Genomic DNA, 15,766 nt, shown 5'->3' with positions numbered 1-15,766 from the left:
TTTTATTCCAATTCACTAATCTACTTAATATCTTTTTACCCTCTTGAGGTAAAAACTTATTTTTACCCTCTTCGGTATATGCCAATAGCTCTTGGGGAAAATAGTGATCCGTCCTGTTGAGGAAAACGACATCAAGATCCCTTGAGTTAAATTTAAATTTGGTTCCTTTTATACCCCCATGATGATTCTTTTTACCCACGGTAAAAAGATTTTGGGAGTAAAAGGAACCAAACTTAATTTTACCTCAAGGGATGATGTATTTTTCCCCAACCTAACGGAACCTAACGGACCACTATTTCCCCCAAAAGCTACTGGTATTTACCTAAAGGGGTATAAGGAGCCTAGAGACTAAAGAAGCAAAGAAGAAGACGAGAAAGAGGGGGAGAGAGTGGGAGGAGATAATGTGAGGAATATAGGAAGTATGTGAGGGTATTTATAGGTAGAAATGGGAACCTAGGTTGTATCTAACATAAATGTGGTAAAAAAAAACGTGTGAAAGTGGTAAAAAAAGTGTAGATTGAATGTTGGAAAACTGACCAAAGTTGGAAAAACGTTTGTTCTTCACCGGCCAACTAGCGTGAGTTAACTCGCGCTAGTGCTAAGTGGTGCGTGAGTTAAGTCACGCTCATAATACACTAGCGCATGTTAAGTTGCGTAGGGGCATTTTGGACTTTTACTTTGGGAATGAGCAAAACTGTTTGGGTAAAGAGCAAAATTCCAATCAAAATAATAACATGTAAGCAACAGAGAAACCCAATTAGATCCATACTTACAGCAAACATTTAAACATTATCATCAATTAGTAACTTTAGAGTAGATGACAATGGTAATATATCTACAAAATATGTAGTACAATTAACAAAATTAAAAAAAAAATCTAAGCTTACCGATTAATATAATTTTTGAAATATTTCTTTATAAACAACATTTGCAGTCATATTTGTATCTTGACTTTCATCATCAATTACCAATATTTTCAAACCTTTTCTCGAGGTAACCCTTGAAAATGCCACATATAGTTGACCATGTGAGAAAACTGAACGAGAAAGATACAACCCTACATGCTTTAACGATTGCCCTTGACTTTTATTAATAGTCATTGCAAATGAAATAGTCAAAGGAAATTGCCTCCTTTGAAATTTGAAAGGAATTCTAATATCATCAGGTGTCAATGATAACCTAGGTATATAAACCTTGTGGCCAATATTGCTTCCTGATATCACCTTTCCTTCGAGAACATATTTTCCCATCTTTGTAATGACCAGCCGAGTTCCATTGCATAATCCTGAAGAATGATCTATGTTTCTCAACAACATTACCGGCACTCCAACTTTTAGTTTCACTACGTGATTTGGAAGTCCCAAAGCAGTAATTGTGTTTAGAAATTCTGTAGTGTGCACATCATCTGGATTATCAATATCTGTATTGAGTGAGTACGGAGCATCAAAACTTAGATATGTTTTTTGATCGCCAGGAATTAATGACAACATGTAATCATTGATCTTGTCAACATCATCATTCTTAGGAGCTAAAATAGCCCTATCTTTAAAAAATGATAGATCATTCATATTATCTAGGAATGATGGATATGTGCTACAAACAATAGATGCAAGCGAGTCACCTGAGCTTTTTATAAGAAAAGCATCAGGAATTTGGACACTTATATCCACATCATCATCGTTTTCCGCAACACTGCCATCACCAATTCCTAAGACCCAATCAGAGAAATCCTTTCTTTGCTTGACATCTGAATCTAAACTACCAGTTAGTAACCTCATATTTGTATGTAATGTCATCACTTCACAAAAATCCCAAAGATATGAGGAGGTGATTGTAGCATGAACAACTTCTTGTCTTGTCCCTTTTGGTATAACTGGCAAAATTTGTCGAAAATCTCCTCCCAAGACTACGACTTTTCCACCAAAAGGAAGATTTAAGTTTCTACTATTACAGAATCGAAGGATATCCCTGAAGGTTCTATCAACTGCTTCAAAACAATGTTTATGGGTCATTGAAGCCTCATCCCAAATGACAAGTTTTGCCTTGACTATTAATTCCGCTAAGGGGCTTCCTTGCGTAATATTGCAGGTTGAGTTTTCATCAACATGTATAGGAATGGAAAACCTTGAATGTGCAGTTCTTCCTCCAGGTATCAACAAAGCAGCTATTCCACTGGATGCAACTGTTAGAACAATATCTCCTTTTGAGCGCAACGCTGCTTACATAGCCCTCCAAATATAAGTCTTTCCTGTGCCCCCATAGCCATGAAGAAAAAATAATCCAGGTTTATTTTCAGTGACCCGTGTCATTATTTTGTCAAATATTTTTCTTTGTTCTGAAGTCATGGTTGACATCAGTTGAGTATATTCTTCGGCCAAAGATTGTCTGTCATAATTTAGCTCATCATATATGAGCCGATTTTGTCTGTCAGTAATCAACGACATGTCTGGTTGAGGCATTGTAGGAAAGTCTGATACACTCTTGTTACTGCTTTGTAGCAATGTCTCAATATCTGACAATGCAAAGCTTTTCAACTCTGTTGGAGATAAAACCAAATCTGCAATGATCAAGGCAATGACAAAAAATTTATACTTTTATTTAAGATGTAATAAAAGATTCCACTATATTAAAAAAACTTATTCAATTCACATGAATTTACTTATGAATCGTTAAATTACCTTGGAATTGAAGAAGCACTCTTTGCATGTTCAATATGTCATTAGTCAAATACTCCCAAGTCTTGTTCCAAACAAATTCAGGTCTAGATATCTGATTTGACAACAACAAAATTGCAAATAGCTTCCGTAAACTACTTCCTGTGCTCCAATGGCTTGTCTCCATAATGGCATCTATGAATTCTTTGTCCTCTTCTAACAAACCCATCGCATAACAAGCCTCCTTGAATGTTGGATAATGAACATTGTTCACTGTCCTTATTTCAGCAAAAGATTGAGGTCCTTTAACATAATTAATCAAAGTCCTAAGATAATACATCTCACCAATTCCAGGTGGTACAAAATGAAGTCTTCCAATTGTATGACCTTTTTTCCGGGGGTATCATTGTCGCTCAGAATCATTCCAAATAACCTTCAGAGGAAACTGACTGTAAGTAAGATTCTTAGCTTCCTCATACTTCTTATTTGCATCCATCCATGCTAGAAACTTGGTATTATGAATAAATGGTTTATTTACAACCTCATTAATTGGATCAACATCATCAAAAACAACCGGTTGTTCATCTGGTAAATGGAAGGTTAGCCTCTCCACTGAAGGTTTTCTGTAGTTAATGTCAAAAGAAAAAATTCTCCAAGCTGCTTCGCAAGATGACAAATATCTACAGTCATAATACATCTTTATTTCATCATCACATTTAGAATCATTGTTAGCACGTGCATTGTTATAGAAGCTTGCAGTGACGCGATCATGCCCTTTGTTGACAAATTTAAACAAGTACTTTAAAGATCGAGACTGGTTACACCATTCAACATTAATATGAGAATTGTACTTCAACAACAGATGTCTATTGTATGGTACCACAAATTTGTTATCAACCAAAGACTCGCCCTTTCTAATAAACACGCCATTATCTCGCCTTCTGTATACCGGATATCCATCTGCGTCGATAATTGTGTTGTCAACAAACCTCTTTGGAAAATATTTGGTACATTTACCATTTTGCATGCATGGAGATTTTCTATTTTGATCACCACATGGACCATGAATCATAAGTGAAGACACTATATTAAATAGTTCAGGATCACTATCTTTATCTGGAATCTCAGAACATATTATTTTGTCTATATCTTGAGGATGTACATGCTTACTGCCAGGGTGTAAAAATATTAGTACGTGAGCATGTGGTAGTCCGCGCTTTTGAAATTCAATTGTGTATATTACTGCAAATTAATGACAAATTATGAAGATTAGGTAGTGAAAATTTAATCTCGAACAAAAGCATGATGGTAGCAACGACGCAATAGCTTAGGCAATATTTCTTTTTAATTAAATAGATATATACCTGCTTTAACTTTGCCAAAAATTTATCCTTTCTTTATCTCTTTTATCAAATGATCAAGTTTGATTTTGAAGAGTCTGCAAACTAAGTCTGGTCGGTCTTCTGACTTTAGTTTGTATTTGCTCAAAAATCCACACAATTCTGGCCACTTATGATTGCAAGTAAAAGTGATGAATAAATCGGGATATCCAGCCCATCCACATATTGTCATAGCATCTTGGTAGTTTTGAAACATATAGCGTGCTCCTCCGACAAAAGATGATGGCAGCACAATTCTCTTGCCAACCGTTGATGGAGTAATCTCCCCTCTAAGAATTGCCTCTGTAAGACCCTTGTACATCTCAACTCTCAAATCTTTTTGATGAGTTCTAACCCATTTCAACCGGGAAGACTCAATCATACTATAAGCATCCACCAAAAACTGATGGAATAAACGCCTAGAAAACAATAAAGTTGATTGTTCAGTAATCCTCTGTTGGATCCTATAAGCAAACCACTCTCTAAGAGTAATTGTTTTTCTTTTTATAGTAGGTGCATTTGAATCATCATTCAACTGGATGTCATTCCTATATCCATCTTCTCCTCGAGGAAAGAGCACGGGATATTGTAATGGCAAATATGAAGGTTCAAATACTGAGACACGTTTCAACGAACCTGATTGAGTCTCCACAATTATATCTCTCTCAAAGTCAGCTGCATCAAAATCACCAACAATTAAAGCTGCAACTTCAGATGTTGTTGGAAGATTGTACCTCCTACCATCACATCCTCTCTTGGCTAATATTCTCAACTTCAGTATTGGAACATCATTTTCACTCATTTTGTCTCGAATCATCCGGTATGTTTGGGCGTATGGATTATGATTATCAAGAACTTTCATTATATCATCAACGATTGTTGCTTTCAATGAAGAGTTATTATCTTTCATCCTACAGAAATAAAATACTTTATTAGATAAGATCATTATGCATAGTAACAAATGTACGTAAATTTGATTAGTATCATATTCATGAATAAGGTAGAAGTACCTTACAACTGACATTCTGTTACTTATTTCATTTTCAGTGTCATAAATATATAATTGAGCAAACTTGGGCTGAATTCCTGGAAGTGGAAGCAAACTTCCGATCTGATGATAGTTCTCTCCATTCATGACAAAAGTTGGAGGAGCATTTCCATCATTTATTGATTTATTCACTTTCCCACCCATAGATGTGAAAGCAAACATACTATTGAATGATCTGATGTTATCCAAAAAATATTTGCTTCTCTTGTCATGTTTGTGAAATAAATCATTCAATGGTTGCGGAAGAGGGAGGTAATGAGGAATCGCAATCCTCCCATGGGAGCAACACATAGCAAACGTTGGAGTTGTTGATCTATATTGCTTTTGTACTCTTTCTTCATACCACATCATTGCACCGCAGTGCTCACAAATGCATGTTGGTTCTCCAATGTCCCAGTGTTGTGAGGTAACAACTTGATCAAATAAATAGATAGCAACATACACTGTTAATATATGGACAACATAGATATCATATATTATAAAGAGTGATGTTAATAATATAGGTACCAGTTGCACCCGTTGCAGCAGCTGAAACGTTTTCAGAATTCTCCGAGGGAAATTGTGTGTCATTCACCTTAGGAAGACCATCAATTTCCACATTTGGATCTGCAAACAGAAATCATTTACAGTTTTCAAATAAAAAGATAGCAACATATACTGTAAATATATGGACAACAGTTGCAGCATATACTGTTAATCACTAGATCGTCTACCCGTGCTGCCGCACGGGTCATACAACAACAACCAAGCCTTATCCCACTAAGTGGGGTCGGCTACATGGATCAAATGACGCCATAGTGTTCTATCAAAAACCATATTTGGATCCAACTCATTGACCTCTAAATCTTTTCTAATGGTTTCTCGAATGGTTTTCTTAGGTCTTCCTCTACCTTTTTTAACCCGACTCTCCTCCATGTTCCAAAACGAATCCTACTCTCATGAACTAGCTTCTTTACCCGCACCCGTTCGTGAAGATGTGGGAACTCTTGCTTATTTTTCACTACATTCAGGCGGCGATGCGGCGGCCCTGGCTCATTTGACACTGTAAGCATTCACACTATTTCGTATTTGGTCCATGTCATAGAGATTCTACAAAGTTTTACGTTGGCTGTCGAGGCATAACACAACCCTCTCCTTTTACCCGGGCTTGGGACTGGCCTTGGCACGGGTCATATACATTTTAAAAAGTAGATATATGCAATATTATCTATCTATAATTTATAAAACCAACAACTTGGATGATTAATAACAAAGACCATTTGATTTCATATCTCATATTACACATTTCAGAAAATTTCTTTATATACTGCTAAAAACAAAACAAAAATAATAGAGGGAACAATACATACCATAATTTATTTTAATTGTTGCAAATATTTTGGCCTCTCATATATGAACTATAATAACTACAATAACAACAAAAAACCGCAATTAATAGCAAAACTTACCCAATTCATTGTCAGGAACGTCACAATCTTCACCATTCTCGTCACACTCTAGATAAAAGCTTTGATTCTCATTTGACCCGGTTACGGTTGCTTTGTTTAGGTCACCGCAATGCAAATTTCCAGGACGCTTTAGAACATAGCTACCACGTGAAATAGGGGTAAGCTTTCTTGTCACATTTCTGTTGGTAAATTGTGATAAGTCGGATGATGAAGCAACTGTAAAGAGATATGAATATGGTAAGTCTCAAATCAAACATAAAATCGGATTAGTAGAACCAAATGCAGAAAAGATTGATATAAATATAAGAGAGATTTCGTTAAAGAAAACTATAATGATGTGTCAATTTTAACATGTTGCACAGAAAATTTAGTTTTCTTTAGAAATTAAAAGCCGTCATTACAGTTCCAATTCATATTCTGCTAAATTACGACAATAATAATATGAAACCCTTTGAAGCTAACCTTCAATTTTAATGGAAATTCTGGTGGTATATAGCAGAAGTTTGGAGAAAAAACATAACATATTTGGGGCAGATGTTTCAATAAGACCATTCGAGCGAGGTCCGTCTAAGTGTTTCTACATGAAGTGTTATTGCTTCATATTCTTCTCCTTTCAATTGTACCATATTCAATTTTAATCAAAATTTCTCATGCAATGCTTTGATGGTCTTTGAAATTGCGATCATCAGCTACCTTAGGAAAGTGTCCATTGTTCTCTCATCAATAAGTTCTAGTGTGTTACTTTCACTGCAGAACATTCATTGTCAGAGAGCAACATTTGGTCTCTGCTTGTTTCTCTATAGTATTTTTTTTTTCTTTTGTTTAATATTCACTTTCTCAACAAAGTCTATAACTATATTTTTTCTGCATTTAGAAGAACAGTGTGACATGTTTCATGATTTTTACCCCTTCAGGCAGTTACATCAGTTCAGTAGTTAGTCCCATTCTCTAAATAACTATCTTCTATCTTTTAAGATTTGGAATGAATAATACTTAGCAATTTACTTCAGTTTCTCTCAATTCTATGAACGCAGAATTAAAAAAAACTTCAAAAGCTTACATAAACAAAATAGCACAAATGATTCATGAGCAATAAGATAGATTGAAGGAAGGTTACAAACCTTTGTTCTACTCAAAAGACTTGTGCAAAAACTGAAAGAAAAGTAGAGGATGTGCAAATGATGATGTACAAATTTACTAAATAGAGTACACCGAATGCCTCAATTTAATAAAACATATTATCAGAAGTACATCAAATATGACTTATCATAAATTAAATTGGAATAGTATTTGACATTGTAGAGATTGTAATAGTGCGAGTCCAATGAGTGAGAAAAAATGTGTACGATGAAGAAAGGATGAGCAGTTTGAGATCATCAATGTTTGTGATCGATTTCGACGTCGTTAATTAGGAGGATGAGCAAGTTGAGATCCAATTGTTATAGGGAAGTCACTTCTGATTGCTTTAGGGATGAATCCATGTTCAACCGTGAATAAAATAGAGTTGAGAGTGATGAGAAAAAGTGAGGAAGAGCTTTTTAAGAAAAAAATAGAGATTATGGAGGAGAAATGAGGAGTTGTTTTTACGTGTTCCCAAAGAGAGAATATTAAAGGAGGTCAGACTGCATGGTAAATCACAATATGTATTCATGAAATGCTTATAGGGAAGTAACAAATACATTTAATGGGAAATATGGGAAAGCTTCAATGTTGTTTAAAGCAATACTACTACCAAGGAATCTGCATTGATAAGCTACGATATAGTTAATGCTGATCTAATAAGAACTTAATGAAGGGAGATTTGAATTTCGAATTTGAATAATTCCCGCCAAAGGTTTAGGTTTAGGGTTTCCCAAGTAGGGTTTGCATTGTACCTTAGGATTAGATATTAAGATAAGAATATTTGATTTGATAAAGAGTAATGGTGTTAATAATATATGTACCAGTTGCAGCAGTTAAAACGTATTCAGAATTCTCCAAGGGAAACTGTGTGTCATTCACCTTAGCAAGACTATCAATTTCCACATGACATTTTGGATCTGAAAACAGCAATCATTTACAGTTTTATTGGTGACGGTGATACTTTGTCAGGGGAATACAATTTTCACTGTATAGCTTTTTTACCAAAGACTTACCATTGCTGTAATGATGGTTGTAATGATGTCCAGTTAGCTTTCCTAACAAACATATTTATTAGATATCTCAAAAATAAACTAATATGAACAATGTTGAAAATTTTAGCTGGCTAGTTGCTGTGAATGCAAAAAAAAAAAAAACACATTTTTGTCCCTAAAGAACTAACGATATCAGCATATTTGTCATTCTCAATTCCCAAGGATTAGTGTCATTTTTTCTTCCATGAGAATTAAGATGAGGATTTTCGCATTTCCAGAAACATTGTTGAATTTCGCATGCTCAAGGTTAATGTTAACTCCAAACAAACAACAATTGCAACAATAGCAGAGTACAAAAAAATATTCTGAGACATAAATGCCCTATAGAAATTACAGGTAAATCAGTTATTCTGATGATGACATTCAAAAGAAAATTGGGAAACAATTTCCATCAAAGTTGTGATAGAACACAGAGAGCTCAAGAAGACCGTAGTAAATAATACAAGACAAAAACATCACATGTACCTAACCAATTCTGAAATTAATCCTATTTTTGTTGGACTCCAGTCCATGATATCACTTACTACAACGGGGAAAAGTCATAGCAAAATATATGGAGAAAAAAAAAATCAGTTAAGAAAGTACTTGATGAATGGTAGGCAAAGGATTTGACAGTTTACCCTAAACAAGAAAAAATGATATCATAAACTTGCAGATCATTACTCTACTTTGACTCTTACCTTAAGTATTCCAGAAAGCGGAGGTGATGCCTGAGGCCTAATTGACACGCTTGAAACTGAAGGAGGAACCTGCAACTGATGCAAGCCTGACAAGCTAGAACCTTCCCCTCCTTCCGTAACATTGAGTGTAGCAATATCTCTCCGAGGTCTATCACAAAATTCCATTGCTTTGAGCACATAGTAGTCGTCATGCAGTTCAAAAAGAGTACTGCAGAGAGAGAAGGGAGAGTAAACATAAACTGAAAGTGACAGTTACATCTCCCAACACAGGGACAAAAGCATCACACCACCAAAACTGCCTCCCAGAACTTCTCTACTTGAAAACTCTTTTGGTGGTCTCTGCTTGGCCTTAAATAGGATTAACTAGCTCCACTTTCTTGATTTTATGACACTACTTGATACTTAATTAGGCAGTCTTCACATTAAGACAGTATACAGACCTAGATAAGGAAATTGAAGCTTTACCTATTGAAATCAAAATGAACAAGCTGCATGTTTTGATTTTCTTCTGATATTTCCACTTCAAGTTCAACAGTTGCATGAGGACATGTCTACAGTTTTAAAAATTTAGAGCATGAGATCAATCAAATAGCAATACTACAAAAAACCACATTAAAGCATCCAGCAGGAAAAACAGATTTTGTATTATAATTAACAAGTTAGAAACTTTTTCCGATCTGTGGCCAAGAATTCTCCATAACATAGCATTGAGCTTATATAAATCTAAAGGCAACTAGAGTAAGTTGAACTTGACAATAGAAGCTGATAAAATCCTTCCATTTTATAGTGTTTGCAGCTGTCACATTCAGTTGATGTGACAACTTCAAACGAATGTCCACAGAAGAGGAAAAAAAATATTTCTAGGAATTAACAAAGCAGCTGGAGTGAGATAGCATCTCATAATAACGTTTTATACTTTAAAATTCAAGCCAACTAATTAAGCATATGTTTTGTGGTGAGTTGGTACCAATATAATCTAATTATCACACAATTGAAGATCCAAGGTAAAATTGAACAACATTTTCTTCTGAAAAAATAGCAAAAAAGGTAGATAATGATGATGGTGTACCTGAACCAGAACAAAAGGTAAAGATAAATCTCCGCTTGAAGGATTTCCTGATCTATATAATTGCTCATTTCGTTGAACAAGGTTCTTAAGACCTACAAACTTGATGCAATAATACAAACAGTTATCATATAGAAACTAAACACAAGACACTACAGAAAGGAAGCGATATGTTAGTCAGGCCTTCTTGTAATCAAGTGCAGCAAACCAGGTCCAGGACTGAGGACATCATCCCCATATTAAATCTATTAGAGTGGAATGGACTTACTTGTTCCTCAAGCTCCTTTAGGTAGGATACTTTGCTTTCAATTCTATTCTTGATCCCTAGACATTCGATCTGTTGAATAAAACTGAGTTAAAATGGTCCTTGATTGTATTTTAGGATTAATTCAGAACATCACTGCAGGTAAAGCTTAAGCCACATGGGGGAAAAAAAGTTACAACTTGAGATTGTGGGCAAACCTTTAGCTTCTCAATAGCACTAGGAGGAAGACCCTTCCATTGTATTTCCTTTTTATCCTTGGAAATAATATCCATTGCCATGAGAACATTCAGAACATCATAGGCCCTTCGACGGACGTTTTTCTCATCATATTGTTGCTGACAAATGTTCATTCCCCCCAAAAAAGTAAATCTACAGTACTTATCTTACAACTTAAATATCTGAATAGCAAATAATTTTGAAACTGTTTGTAAAGGAAAAACAACCTTATTAGGGGACAAAACACTATTCATTGGATCAGCAAGTTCAGCCACAAGTTCATCTGCCACCTAGAATATAAAAATAACACATCAAAGTCAAGAAATATATTAGGAAAAAATGAATAATAAGAATTATGAAAGAGGATAGACAATATGCATGAATGAGAAAAGTGATCAACAAATGTAAATGCAAGCTTCAACTCCACAAGTTCCTGAATAAAAAATTAGTTGAAGGATATGAACTATATATATATATATATATATATATATATATATATATATATATATATATATATATATATATATATATATATATAGCAATTCTGAGCATGTAATTCACCACATGAAACTGAAGCAAGAGATTGATTTCAATGTAGCAAAAACTAGCAAAGTAACCACCTAACCTCATTGAAAGTTGTTCTTCCCTTACTTTCTACCTTCTCCAACACTGCATACAGCCAGCAATAAATTAGAGGCAGAACCAGAAAGAAAAAAGTCAATGAACAGTATGTAACAAAATTGGTCAAACAAGGCAGATCAAAAACCTTTCATGCTAATTTGGGGGAGCCCTCTTCTACTCTTATTTTTTCTAGCATCCCGTTGTTGGCCCCTCTTTTTCTTCTTGCTACTGTGTAGACACCGAGTTGGTGCGGATCGATTTTAAAAAAACAATAATAAAAATCAAAGAAAGACTTTAGGCAAGATGTAAACCCACAATCATACAATTGACACTAGGAAGAAATGCATAACCAATTCAGAGAAGGAGAAGACGAAGACGAAGGCTAAAGTAGACATTTCTTATTCAGAACTTATGACCGTTGACTTATTAAGAACTTATTTGAGCTGTATCACTGTGATACAATGCACTAGTACAATATTATTAATATTTGGATACATTTCTATAAACAAGTTATGAGATACCGTTTTTCCAAAATAGTTCATGAATGAAAGTTTAATTAAAATCCCTGAAATAAGTAACTGAATAAGCAATTAACTAAACTAAAATACACAAAACCCAAAAGTTTAATAGCAATAAACATCACAATGTAAATGACAATACATTTATTAGAAGCTGAAAGGATTAGATAGGACTCACACAACTGCTCCTTGTGATCCTGCATCATCATCATGTATGTCAAGATGGTTTAATTTGAGAGCAGCGGCTGTCTGCGTCGTCGGCTCGCTCCGGCTAGATGGAAAACCAGCACTCCTGCTTTCATCTACACATGATTTCCGCAGTCGCGTTCCCATCTTCCATCTATCGACTTTCGCAACAAATTTTGAATGATAAAAAAAGGAGAACGAATCTGATTCAAGAGCAGTTTTGGTTTCGAGCGAAGGAAGAAATAATGCTATGGTGCACAAAATGAAAAGGACAATGATTTTGGCAGAGGATCAAGTGAAAAATAAAATGTCAACTGTAATACCCTAAATCAATAAGCTACAGTTTCCTCTTCTAACTTTTCCTAAGGTTTAGGACTATTTTGAGTCATTGCATCCTCACTATATCGAGTTACTTAAATCATGAACTTAGTTTTCATATAGGCTATTATTTTGTTGAGTTTTCACTCATATCAGCTCATGAACCAACCCCACACTTAACTTTTAGTTTGCGAAGTACAACACCGACCCCACACTCAATCTTCCTAGTACACGCCAACTTCCGTGCTCAAATCAAGCTTTATACATAATTTAAGTGCAACGAATATAGAACAAGGACGAAATCAAGTTTTGAAATTATTAGGAACAAAATAGTCAGTGTTGTATAAAAAATGCCCACATCTGTATTCTATAGACTGGATAGTTTTACAGCTTCAAACTGAATTAATACACTAAACTACTCCGACTTGAGTCTGTGAGAACCATCTACTGTCTCTTCATCCCGTTTAGCTAAAAACATAGCGTTAATCTAATGAGATATAATTCTCACTGTGACTTATATCCTTACTACATCTATTTAGTCGTATGTCATGATATCTTTTCTGTGTGATCAAGTTTTTCAAGTTTGTGTAGACAGGACTAGAGCTCTATAATCCCACTTGAAGCATCTGTCACGTGCGACTAACACCCTGCAATTCATAAATTTCGAACAGTGCTTCTTGTGTTTCTTATATTCTACCCTTACAGAAGAAAATTTTCCGGTTTTGAAAGTTAGTGTTTGATTACAAACTTGCTTGTATATCTCAACCATAGACGTATACATCTTCATTCACTAGTTTTATTCTAAGTGTTTTCGAATCATTTCTCAAACACTTGACTAAGCATGTATAAAATAATAGGAAACAAGTGAAATGATATAAAAAAACATGTTGATAATCAAAGTTTTTCCTCTTTTTCAAACATTGTTTGCGACAAAGCATATCATTCGCAAGGCAGATGAGCACCAATGCAAAATGCTGGATATTTTAGCACTATCCGCAGAACAAGGAAGCAGCATCAGCTCATCTTATTTGTTTTTTTTTAAGAGGCTAAAAGCTCATCTTATTTGTTAATTTTTGTACACCAAAAAAAATATAAACATAAAATAGTTCCTTTCAGTTCAGAACCACCCAACTCAAAAATGCATTACTCAAAAACTTCCACACACATACTACAAACGCATGCATTCCATTTCACCTACAGATTTTTCAAAACCAACTTTCAAAGGTTTTTAGAAGCACAACATTACATGCAAATGACACATAAATTCATAATCAAGTAAAATTAAAAAATAATCACACAAGTTTCTGTTCAAGAACAATAAAGGAAATTGAACACAACCAAAATACACATTCACATCGAAATCTCTAATTCTTACAATCTATTCCCACTTTACCCATTTGCATGCATGATCCATGAGTTATTCTCACATGATCACGGTAAAAATAACTACTGAATATTCATAAAACTCTTCCAAAATCAGCTCTAAACAAAATATGTAGAAGAGAGAGAAGTATGGAATACCTAAGCCAAAGCAATTCTCTCTTCTTCTCGCCCACCTTGCTCTCTTTCTATCAACTTTTCCAATTTTTCTTCTTTGCTGATATGTGTGTTTTTTTGTGTGTGAGGAGAGTGAGTTTTGTCTGCTTAAAAGTGTGTGTATGTGTCACGTAGGGAGACAAATTTGGTCTCATTTGTTGCAAATGATCCATTTCGTGACACATCTCTATCAATTTCTCTTTCTTTTATGATTTTGATTGTCTCAGCTTGTTCTAAAAATAGTTGTTCAAATAACATATATCTTTCTAATATCGTAATTTAATTGAAGCTTTTGATTCTATGATTGATTTTTACATTCAAATTTATTTATCAATTCACTTTTATATGAATATAATCAAACATAAAACATTATACATTCAACTCAATTTTAAGCAAAATCAATTTTTATCACCACATAACATAACCAAACATCAAACTAGAAAATAATACAATGGACAACAAAACTCTCTCAAGACTTGAAGGCCGCTATATTTACCGGACTTGATTCACTAGGATTTTGTTTGGGAGTTTGGAGGAAAGGGGAAGACTTTGAAGGGTTGAAAATAGGCTTAAACACACTTTTGACCGCCTAACTTTGCACTAGTTGTGATTTTGGTCCCCTATTAAAAAAAACACATTCTAGCCCCTTAAGTTTATCTTCTTTTGCAACTTTCAATTTTGATTATTCAAAATCAACCATTCAAGACGGTAAAATCAAGTGGGATGTTTTTGTTGATCAAGTTTCAAATTTATAGGGCAAAAAATATAGCTTGGGACTAGTTTCTTGAATGGTTGATTTTGAATGATGAAAATTGAAAGTTGCAAAAGAAGAGAAACTTAAGGGACTAGAATGTGGTTTTTTTAATAGGGGGTCAAAATTGCAACTAGTGCAAAGTTAGGGGCCAAAAGTGTGTTTAAGCCTTGAAAATATAAGGGAAAATGGTAAAAATTTTACATTTTTTGAAAGGGTAATTTATTAGAAAATAATAAATTAATGTTTATTATTCATATATTTTTTATTTTAAGAATTGTATAGCTGCATAAGTTAAATGTGAAAAATTTATGTAAACCCTTTCAAACTCTCAAAAACCCTCCTCCTATACAATTTTTTAATTCTCCAAAACGAACAAATTTTGTATTATGAAGAAAATTAAACCCCAAAATCCTCCTCTCTCAATACCATCTATTTTTTTCACCTACCCTTTCTTTTTTTCTAATCTCTTCCTTCCCTTCCTCCCTAAACTCACAAACAAAACCTAAATGCTCAAATAATTTGTAAGTGGTTGCATTGTTCAGTGAAGAAACATATAAAAATAGCATAACACTTTCATTTTTGGATTTAAGAAGGTAAGAAGATACAGTTGTTCGAACCACATCATCCTAAACATAAAAACTAACACCCCAATTTAAAAAAAAAAAAATCATTTTAGGACATGTGACTCCGGCATAAAATATAAGCAAAATGATATTTAAATTTATATTTCATTCAAGATAAGAGCTATTCCAGGGTTTAAAAATGTCAAATTGAAAACGATGAAATCAATAGAACCTACAGATTCTAACTGGATGTGGTCCACTATAATTTAAGGAATGAGAACTACAATATATTGCATTACTTAAATGAGTTATGTTACAAGCCACCCTTTGGTGGTGTCTT

At 34.3% G+C, this 15,766-nt stretch overlaps 1 pseudogene across 1 annotated transcript; it reads right to left on the bottom strand.

Annotated features, from left to right (window-relative positions):
- Positions 1-715: 715 nt before the first annotated feature.
- On the bottom strand, positions 716-14,230 carry LOC146911071 (uncharacterized; annotated as a pseudogene). The gene is made up of 18 exons (XR_015018034.1): positions 14,095-14,230; positions 12,248-12,416; positions 11,697-11,776; positions 11,556-11,599; positions 11,158-11,220; positions 10,912-11,049; positions 10,718-10,786; positions 10,453-10,551; positions 9,849-9,934; positions 9,384-9,591; positions 8,665-8,701; positions 8,473-8,568; positions 6,530-6,745; positions 5,589-5,687; positions 5,044-5,494; positions 4,019-4,944; positions 2,679-3,896; positions 716-2,557 (listed from the first exon to the last, which is right to left on the bottom strand). The product of XR_015018034.1 is annotated as an uncharacterized LOC146911071 (transcript).
- Between the last annotated feature and the right edge of the window lie 1,536 nt (positions 14,231-15,766).

The sequence above is a fragment of the Medicago sativa genome, chromosome 7, assembly GCF_051527215.1.
Source record: "Medicago sativa cultivar Bolivia chromosome 7, Bolivia_mono, whole genome shotgun sequence".
Lineage (NCBI taxonomy): Eukaryota > Viridiplantae > Streptophyta > Magnoliopsida > Fabales > Fabaceae > Medicago > Medicago sativa.
This window is presented reverse-complemented; position numbering and strand designations above follow the sequence as displayed.